This window comes from Lissotriton helveticus, chromosome 2_1, assembly GCF_964261635.1.
Source record: "Lissotriton helveticus chromosome 2_1, aLisHel1.1, whole genome shotgun sequence".
In the NCBI taxonomy this organism is placed as follows: domain Eukaryota; kingdom Metazoa; phylum Chordata; class Amphibia; order Caudata; family Salamandridae; genus Lissotriton; species Lissotriton helveticus.
Genome location: NC_136059.1, coordinates 112674544 through 112683796, shown reverse-complemented (window position 1 = coordinate 112683796; position 9253 = coordinate 112674544).

Below are 9253 nucleotides of genomic sequence, written 5' to 3'. Positions count from 1 at the left end.
AACCTTCAGATGCAGCAGTATTGGCATGGAAATCTACGTCAGTGGCCAGAGTTGGCAAATTGTGTACTGGCTGTTTTGGCGTTGCCAGTCTCAAGTGCCAATTTTGAGAGGGCCTTTTCACAAATACAAGTTTACATGAGAACGAAAGAGAGAGTGCGAGTGACCAAAGACTCACTGAAGAAATATTGGATGGTGTACTACAATAAGTTCCACTTGTAAAACCTTATTTGGACCTCATGTGCACTGTACGTACATTGTCTATGTACTATGCATCAATGAAGAAAGCAAGCAATAATAAAAGCAAAGTTTTCTATTAACACCGGTAAAACACCATTTCAGTTGTTCTTTATGGCTCGAAAATGAGTAACCACTGAAAAGCACTGTTTTTCTGAGGTATTGAAATCACTGGAAAACACTGAAAAAACACCACCAGAATTTACCAGAAATAGAAACTGAAAACAGTAAAGCCTAATTATGGTGTACATTGACATCCACCACATTTACTTATTTTAACAAGAGTGGTCCTTGTTCCATTTTAGTGGTGGGGGGTTCAGAACTTCTGAAAGTTGAAATAAGCCCTGCCATGCCTGTGGACTGTTTGCTTGGTAATGACCTTGAACACGATACCAGGATGGAAGTGGAGCTCAAGGCTCATGTGGAGATGCTGGGATTATCTGATTGGATATGTGCACCAAAAAGGTCCATAGCTGCCCAGGATGGGAGTCAAAAAAAGCTGGACCCTGGAGTAATGGCCCAGCCAGCTGCTAAGAAGGGGAAAGGCAGAGGGCGTGGGAAACCAGCCTGAATGTACTCCCAGTGAGGTAGATGGGGCACATACGGTGGCTGCCCCGGAGCCCAGTGAGGAGGTCATTGCTTTCCTTGGTGACCTGACAGAATTTGCTGGATGGCATGTATAAGGAGAACCCACCAACGAGAAGTTCTAAAGGGCACAGAAGGAATGTCCAACCCTTGAGAGCATGAGGAAAAAGGCTGAAGCCCAAGCAACAGGCGATACCTCTGGTAGTCATCACAATTACTTGGGGGGACAACCTCCATTACAGTGAGCCTAAGGTTCCTGTGCATGGGACAGCAAGGGCCCTGGCGGTCCCCCAATGCTACATGGCCTTCCTACTTGAGCTGGCTTATTCCACTGGCAGGACACCTGGGCCATGATAAGACTTTGCTAGGCTTGTGCCCCACATTTATTGGCCTAGGATCAAGACTTTCTCAGATACATTCTGAAGGACTTGTGTGACCGGTCAGGCCAATCAGAAGAAAGGGCAGAGGCTTAAAGCCCCCCTTAATCTCTTGCCTGCTCTTTGCACACCCTGTGAGAGGGTGGGCATCAACATTATTGGGCCTTTGAATCCCCAGACTGCTTCAGGCAACAGGTTTATCCTGGTTCTTGTAGATAATGCCCCTAGGTACCCAAAGGCAATCCTTCTGAGGGCCATGACTGCACATGCAGTGGCAAAGTCCATGATGATGATTTTTACCCAAGGAAGTGTTGTCTGACAGTGGACCCAATTTCATGTCTGAATATATTTGCAACCAATGGGGAAAGAGTGTGAAGTAACCTACAAGTTCTCCACTCTCCCCATCCACAACAAAAATAGGCTTGTTAAGATGTTCAACAAGACCCTAAAGGGCATGATTAGAGGCCTGCCAGAGGTCCTGAGGTATAAGTGGGACATCCTCCTGCCATGCCTGCTGTTTGCATTTCCAGAGGTGCCACAGGAGGGAGTTTGCTTCAGCTCCTTTAAGCTTCGGTATGGACATCCAGTCAGAGGACCTCTTTTTTTGTCAAAGAAGGGTTGGAGCAACATCCAGGAAGATTCCCCAGGATGTAGTGAGCTACCTGTTGGCCTTCAGGAGCCAAATGGCTAAGTTGTGAAAGCAGGCTTCCAGCAATTCAGAAGCCAGCAGGTTGCCATTAAACAGTGATATGAACAACATTCTACCCCTGTAGATTTGCAACTGGGCAGATAGTGTGGGGGATGGAACCTGCCAAGCACAGGGCACCCAGGACCATTGGACTAGACCCTATGAGGTTGAGAGAAAGGATGAGGTCACCTACCTAGTGGACCTCAAGTCCCGTAGGCAACCTCACAGGTTGCTACATGTTCATCGCTTTAAATCCCACTGTGAAAAGTCTGAGTTCACCATGCTGTTGGTGACAGATGGAGAGGAGGGAAAATGAGGGAGTAATGATTTTTCCCAGTCAGACTCCTGAACAGCAAAGGGAAAGTTACCAAGTGTTGGGACAGTACTCCTCTCTATTCTCTCTCATCCCTGGGACTACTTACCTGTATACCCATGACCTGAGAACACATCTTAAAGGTTGTCTGATAAGGTGAAGTCCAGCATTAAGGAAGATGTTTCCAAAATACTGGAGTTGGGGGTTATAGATTGCTTCAGTAGTCCCTGATCCAGTCCTGTTGTTCTGGTACCAAAAGCTGCCCACCAGGGCCACACCTCAACTCAGGTTCTGTGTGGCGTATAGAGGGTTCAATTAAGTCACAAAGACAGATGCTCATCCGATCTCCTAGGCTAAAGAGCTGATTGATAGGTTAGGGGCTACCCAGTAATTACATACCTTTCATCTTACATCAGGGTACTGGCAGATTGCTCTAACACAAGGTACAATTGAAAGGTCAATTTTTGCCACTCCAGAGGGCCACTATCATTTTAGATCAGTGATACTCAAAGTATGGCCCGGGGGCCACATGCGGCCCTCTTGACCTTTACATGTGGTCCCTCTGGTGAGCAGCAGCACAAACTTTCATGCTGAACACTAATATTCAGAAACAAATGTTAAATAAACAGGCAAGCATTTATTAACCTGCAAATAAATGCTTCCCCGTTTATTTGCCATTTTCTTAGACCTCCTTACACAATCCCTGACCCACACAGACTCCCTACCACCACCATGCTGGCATCAGTGGAGCCCTCAGTTATACCACAGACCATACTTTGTGGCCCCATGGCAAATGTTTGTGGGTACCCATGATTTAGAGTGATGCCCTTTGGACTCATACATGCTCCTGCTACCTTCCAGAGGTTGGTGAACCAGGTCCTTGCTGGTATGGAGGCCTTCCATGCTGACTATCTGAATGACATAGCTGTCTTCAGTAGCAACTGGAAGGATCACCTTTTTCAGCTCCAGGGGTCTGTGGTGTACTTGGGATACCTGCTAGACAAGGGTAAGGTGCAATCCCTCCAGGCCAAAATAGAGACTAGCATGGCCTGGGTGCCCCCCAAAACCAAGACTGAGGTACGAGTATTCTTGGGCCTCACCGGATAAGACATGAGGTTTGTCAAGGGATATGGCACCATTATTGCCCCCTTGACAGAGTTGACTTCAAAGAAGCTGCCCAGAAATGTGATTTGGACCGAAGCATGCCAAAAAGCATTTGACTTTCTTAAGGCCATGTGCACAGCTCCTGTGCTCAGGGCCCCTGCCTTCTCCAAGGAGTTTATATTTCAAACAGATGCCTCAGAGCACAGCAAAGAGGCAGTATTATACCAGCTTATGGAAGCGAGCCTGGACCAACCTGTAGGCTTCCTCTCCAGGAGGTTCTCCTCACGGAACAAAGGTGGAGTGTTATGGAAAGAGAAGCTTTTGCTGTAGCCTGGGCACTGAAGAACCTGAGACCATACCTGTTGGTACTCACTTCTGGATTCTGACTGATCAAAGGTCTCTTAGGTGGCTCATGCAAATAAGGGCTGAGAATCCAAAACTGTTGAGTTGGTCCATTTCCCAATAGTGTATGGACTTCAGGGTGGAACACAGACCAGGGTTGGACCACGTCAATGCTGATGGTCTATATAGCTGTTTCCGCTTCGTGATGAGAGCTCCCTAGAGGCTGCTCTCCCCTTTCAGGAAGGGGCACCTGTAAGACATGTCATCCTTAGGGTGGTCTTCCCCCAATCCTATTGCCTGCTTACCTCCTGTTTTTTCTTATTCGTTTTGTTGGCCTTAGGACCAGGAGCACTTTACCACTGCTGACTAGTGCTAAAGTGCATGTACTCCCACTAAATATGGTCAAATTGGTGTGTACACAATTGGCATATTTGATTTACTTGTAAGTCCCTTGTAAAGTGGTTTCCCATATACTGTAAATAATATGCTACTATTGGGCCTGCAGCACTGATTGTGCTCCCCACATTAGCCTTTCAAACCTGCCTCAGGCCTGCCATTGCAGGGCCTGTGTGTGCAATGTAGTGCCACTTTGACTTTGCTTTTAAAATCGCTTGCCAAGCCTTGACCCCTCCCCCACCCCCACCCAAATCTATTACACATAAGTCACCCCTAAGGTAGGCCCTAGGCAGTCCATAGGACAGGATGCTGTGTAAGTAAAAGGTAAGACATGCACTTTCAATCTTTACATGTCCTCGTAGTGACAAACACTCAAATTTGTTTTTCACTACTGGGAGGCCTACTCCTCTCCTAGGTTACCATTGGGAATTCCTCAACACACTTTTGCATTGTAATTCCTGATTAGAAAGGAGTAGCTTTCTAGTGTTTTTTTTATCTTTGGAATGGTAATGACAAACCCTCTTTACTGGTAAAGTTGAATTTGACATTACTATTTAAGAAATGGCACTTTTTAAAAGGGAACATTTCTCTGCTCCTAATGCTCTGTGTGCCTGCAGCCTGTCTCTAATACACATTTGAGGTGGGTGACTGCTTTACCTTGTGTAATACCTCTAGTCAGCCACAGCTATAAGAAGGTTAGGTGTGTCTGAGTGCCCATCTGAATTCTAGTGCCTCTTCCTGGGCAGGAAGGGAGGGAGGAGCTTGCACGTACACCTAAAGGGACAGTATCCTGTCCCAACACAAAGGTTACCCCCTACTGATAGTCTTGAGGCAGGGCTGGGAAAAAAGGACCTCTGTGCACTTCGAAGACCCTTTCTGGATGTGTCCCCCACTTCAAAGGCACAACTTGGTAGAAGTACTGGATCTCTGACCCTACTAAGACAGTATATAACAGGACCTATGAAGAACTCTGCCAGGAAGAAAAACTGCTGTGCCTCTACAAGGACTGCCACTCTGCTGGACTGTTGCTCTGGAAGAACTGCTTTTCATTTAACTTGAAGCCATAGTGACTATAAGGGCATGTTGGCTTGCCCCCTGTTCTCGAGTCTCGGGGACTCCAAAGACTTCCTGAAACCCTGCAACTGTACCGGCACTCTGCCATCTGTAAGTCCTGCCCTGCCAAGTGCTGCCAATCCAGTCCTGTGCCTTTGGATGGAGTTTTCTGTGCTGACCCAGCAGAATCCACACATTGTCTCTGTTGCACCGATCTATAACGATGCATTTCCTTTGATGCCGACGCATTGCTGCTTGAGGACATTGTTTTGCTGACTGTGTGTCTCGATGACAAAGGACTGCGTTGCTTTATGATGCCCCATCACCTGCATTACAAAGGGGTTCATGGATGAAGCCTCTCCTTCTGCACGGATCGAAACCGACGTATCGTCGACATCCAAGGAATTGACGTTGATGCATCACCTTCTCTGTTCCTAGGACAGCATCTTCGATGTCGATGCATTCTCCATCCAAAGTACTTTTTCAGCGGGCCATGGCTGATCCCTGTATCTGACCCTTGTTCCATAGTGGTCAGCTTGAACTTCGGATTTCCCCCTGAAAAGACCGACTAGATATCCAAGGTTGGTGCTTCAAAAGTCTAAACACTATCTTTTAAAATATTCTTTAAACATTCATAACTCCAGTTATACTTATTGGATTTCTGTCATTTCGGTGTTGTTTAACTTGTTAAAGAATAAGCTATTTGCCTGCCCTGGTGCGGAGTATTTTATGTGGTATTTTCCTTGTGTTACTGTATGTATGCGCTGCACAAATACTTTACACATTTCTTCTTTAGATAAGCCTGACTGCTCTGTGTCAAGCTACCAGAGGGAGAGCACAGGTTATCTTTTAGTGTGTATCTAGCTTTCCCTGACTGGAGTGGGGGTCCCTATTTTGACAAGGTGCATACCTCCGTCACCAACAGACCCCATTTCATACACTGAGACTTAGAAGAGGAGGCAAGCCATCTTCCCTTTGGAGTCACTTTGGGTTCAAATGAGGTGGGTCCAGACATGCAAAACATAAAAGTATATGTCCTACCTTTTGATTACACAGCACTCTGCCCTATGGACTACCTAGGACCTACCTTACAGGGGGCTTATAAGTAGTAAAAGGGGACTATAAGGCTTGACAAAGCATTTTAAATACCAAGTCGACATGGCAGTGTTAACTGCACACCCAGGCTCTGCAGTGGCAGACTTGAGACATGTTTAAAGGGCTACTTGAATGGGCGGCACAATCGGTGCTCCAGCCACACTAGAAGCATATTCTTTAAATGCCCTGGGCACATGTAGTGCACTCTACTATAGACTTATAGGTAAACTAAATATGCCAATTGTGGATGAGTCAATCAAACCAGATTTAGGGGAGAGAGCACAAGCACTTTATCACTGGTTTGCAGTGGTAAAGTGCTCAAAGTCCAAAGGTCACCAAAAACAAATCAACAAACGGATGAGGCAAGCAGGCAAAAGGTTTGGGGAAGACCACCCTATTGCTGTCAGGTCTAACAGGCACTATATGAACCTAGCGCTTGTGAATTAAATGCTGTGAGTGAGTCTGCGGCATCTATTGTGCCACCCACTTAATTAACCCTACAAAAGGTGTTCATGGCCTGCCATTGCAGCCTGTGTGCACTTTTAAACTGCTAATTTGACTTGCCAAAATAACCCTTTTCTCAAGCCTAAATCTTCCTTTCAATACATATAAGTCACCAGTTAAGCAGGCGCTAAACAGTCCTCAGGGCAGGGTGTAGTGTATTTTAAAATGTGGACATTTTAAGTTTTATATGTCCTAAAACTCTTAAGTTCCGATCTGGCCTGCTGATCTAGGGTTACAAGGTCTCTGTACCAAAGACCAGACCTGAGGGCTTGGGCTTTTATTCTCTGGAGAGCACGGTAATTCAGTGGCCCCAGAAAGATGGCTTGAATAGAGGAAGGAAGTAAGCCCAGAAGCCTGGCTAATTCCCGGAGAGTAAGAGATTGTTGTTTTAGAACAAATCTGATCTCTTTGTGAATCTTGGCGATCTTCTTGTTGGGAAGAAGAAGGGGGCATTTTGAGGTATCTACTGTGAAGCCGAGGAATTCTAGAGATTTTGTAAAAATAGATTTTTCCCGATTTATAATGAAGCCTAGACTCTCTCTGAGATTCATGGTAGTCATGAGGTCTTCCAAAAGTTGAGAGTGGAGTTGGGACATGAAAAGGATATCGTCTAGATAGATAATTAATCGAATGCCACTTTCTCTCAGAAGAGAGACGATAGTACTCATGATCTTGGTGAAGCACCAAGGGGCGGATGAGAGCCCGAATGGGAGGGCCTGAAATTGAAAGAGATGATTGTCCCAGATGAATTGAAGGAAGGGCTGATGTTCTTTGGCCATAGGGATGGTAAAATAAGCGTCCATAGTCTATTTTGAAACCCTGAACAGTCTCCAGAACCCACGGATCCTGCGTTAAAGATTTCCAAACGTGGTAAAAGTATTTGACTCCTCCCCCGACCTTGGGATTGGAATGAAGAAAGAGGAAGACTTACTTGGAGGGTTGCTGTTTGGAGCTCCACGGGAGGAGTAACCTCTGTTTCGGGAGCCTCTGCCTCTTTGCGGGTAGAACTGGCGGTTAGAAGGGTAGAATCTTCTGTCTGATGCTCCTCTGCCTCTGGAGGATGAGAAGGGCCGGTAGTTGCCACGGCCGGAAGAACACCCCCTTCTTCCAGCCTGTCCAAAAAGATTAGTGTTGAAGACGCACCTCATATTGCTCTGGGCCTTGTTTAGGGCAGGTAAGGCGGAAACTTTTTTTCCTATAGATTTAATCATGTCCTCACAAAAAAGGAGGCCTATGGGGTTTTGTGAGGGTTCTTTCTCAGCTAAATCACCCAGTTTGGGATTTATTTTTATTAAGGATGGTCTTCCTCCTTTCGATATTGAGGCTTGAGTTTGCATTGTCAAGCAAAACAAAGGCCCTTTGGCTCAAAACTCTGATGAGGTTGATGTCGAGAGGAGAGTTGGAGATATATGAATCTTCAGCTAAGTCCAACATTTTTGTGAGGGGGCCGAGAACGTTGGATGCCGGGAACCGGAGAGCCATCTTCGAGTCAACTCCGGATTTTGTCCTGGAGTCAGACACCAGCCCTCATGGTTGGGGCGCTCGCTACCTCGACCAGAACACGGGTGGTGTTTGATCTCATGCAGAATCCTCCCACCATATAAACTTTTTGGAACTTACCGACGGGTTATACGCCCTAATGAGCTTCAAACACTCTCTTCAGGGCAGATCTGTTGTCCTCAAAATGGACAACATCTCCACAGTCTCCTATATCAACCGCCTTGGCGGGACCAGATCAGCAGACCTCTCCGATTTAACCAAGAAACTCTGGATGTTTTGTTTAGAACACAAAATTTCCCTCAAGGCAGAATATCTCCCTGGAAAGTCAAATCTTTCCACAGATTGGAATTCAAGATTCCTTTTAGACTTCAGCGACTGTAAACTCAATGTGAATGTTTCCAACACCCTGTTTCATTTTTGGGGCCCTTTCGATGTAGACTTCTTTGCAAGCAGATTGACTTTCCAACTGCCGAAGTACTTCAGCTGGATGCCGGACCCGGGCGCTCTTGCGGTGAATGCCTTTCTCCAGTCATGGTCTCACCTTCAGCCTTACGCCTTCCCTCCCTTTGCCCTGATCCAGAGGGTTCTACAGAAAGTGAGACAAGACCAGTGCTCTTTGGTCCTGATAACTCCCTTCTGGCCTGCTCAGGCATGGTTCCTGACAACCTTGGAACTGTCTTGCGACATCCCCTTCCTAATTCCTGCAACAAAAGGTCTGGTTTCAAATGCAAACGGAGAAGATCACCACCTAATCCTTTCAGGGAATTTGAACCTTCTTGCTTGGAAAGTGTCAGGCAATCAAACGACTTGTGTGGACTTTCATCATCAGCTCTCACTCTCCTCGGAGAGTCTTGGGCACCAGGGACACATTACAGGTCCAATAACGTTTGGAGAAAATGGTTTTCTTGGTGCATGGAGAGGAACTTGGATCCCGCAGAGGCTCCTATCGTCAGCATAGTTAACTTCCATGTCGAATTATTCGACAAGGGCCTCTCCTAAAGATCCATTAATTGTTACAGATCAGCAATCTCTGCCAAACATTCTCTTGTCAACGGTAAGATG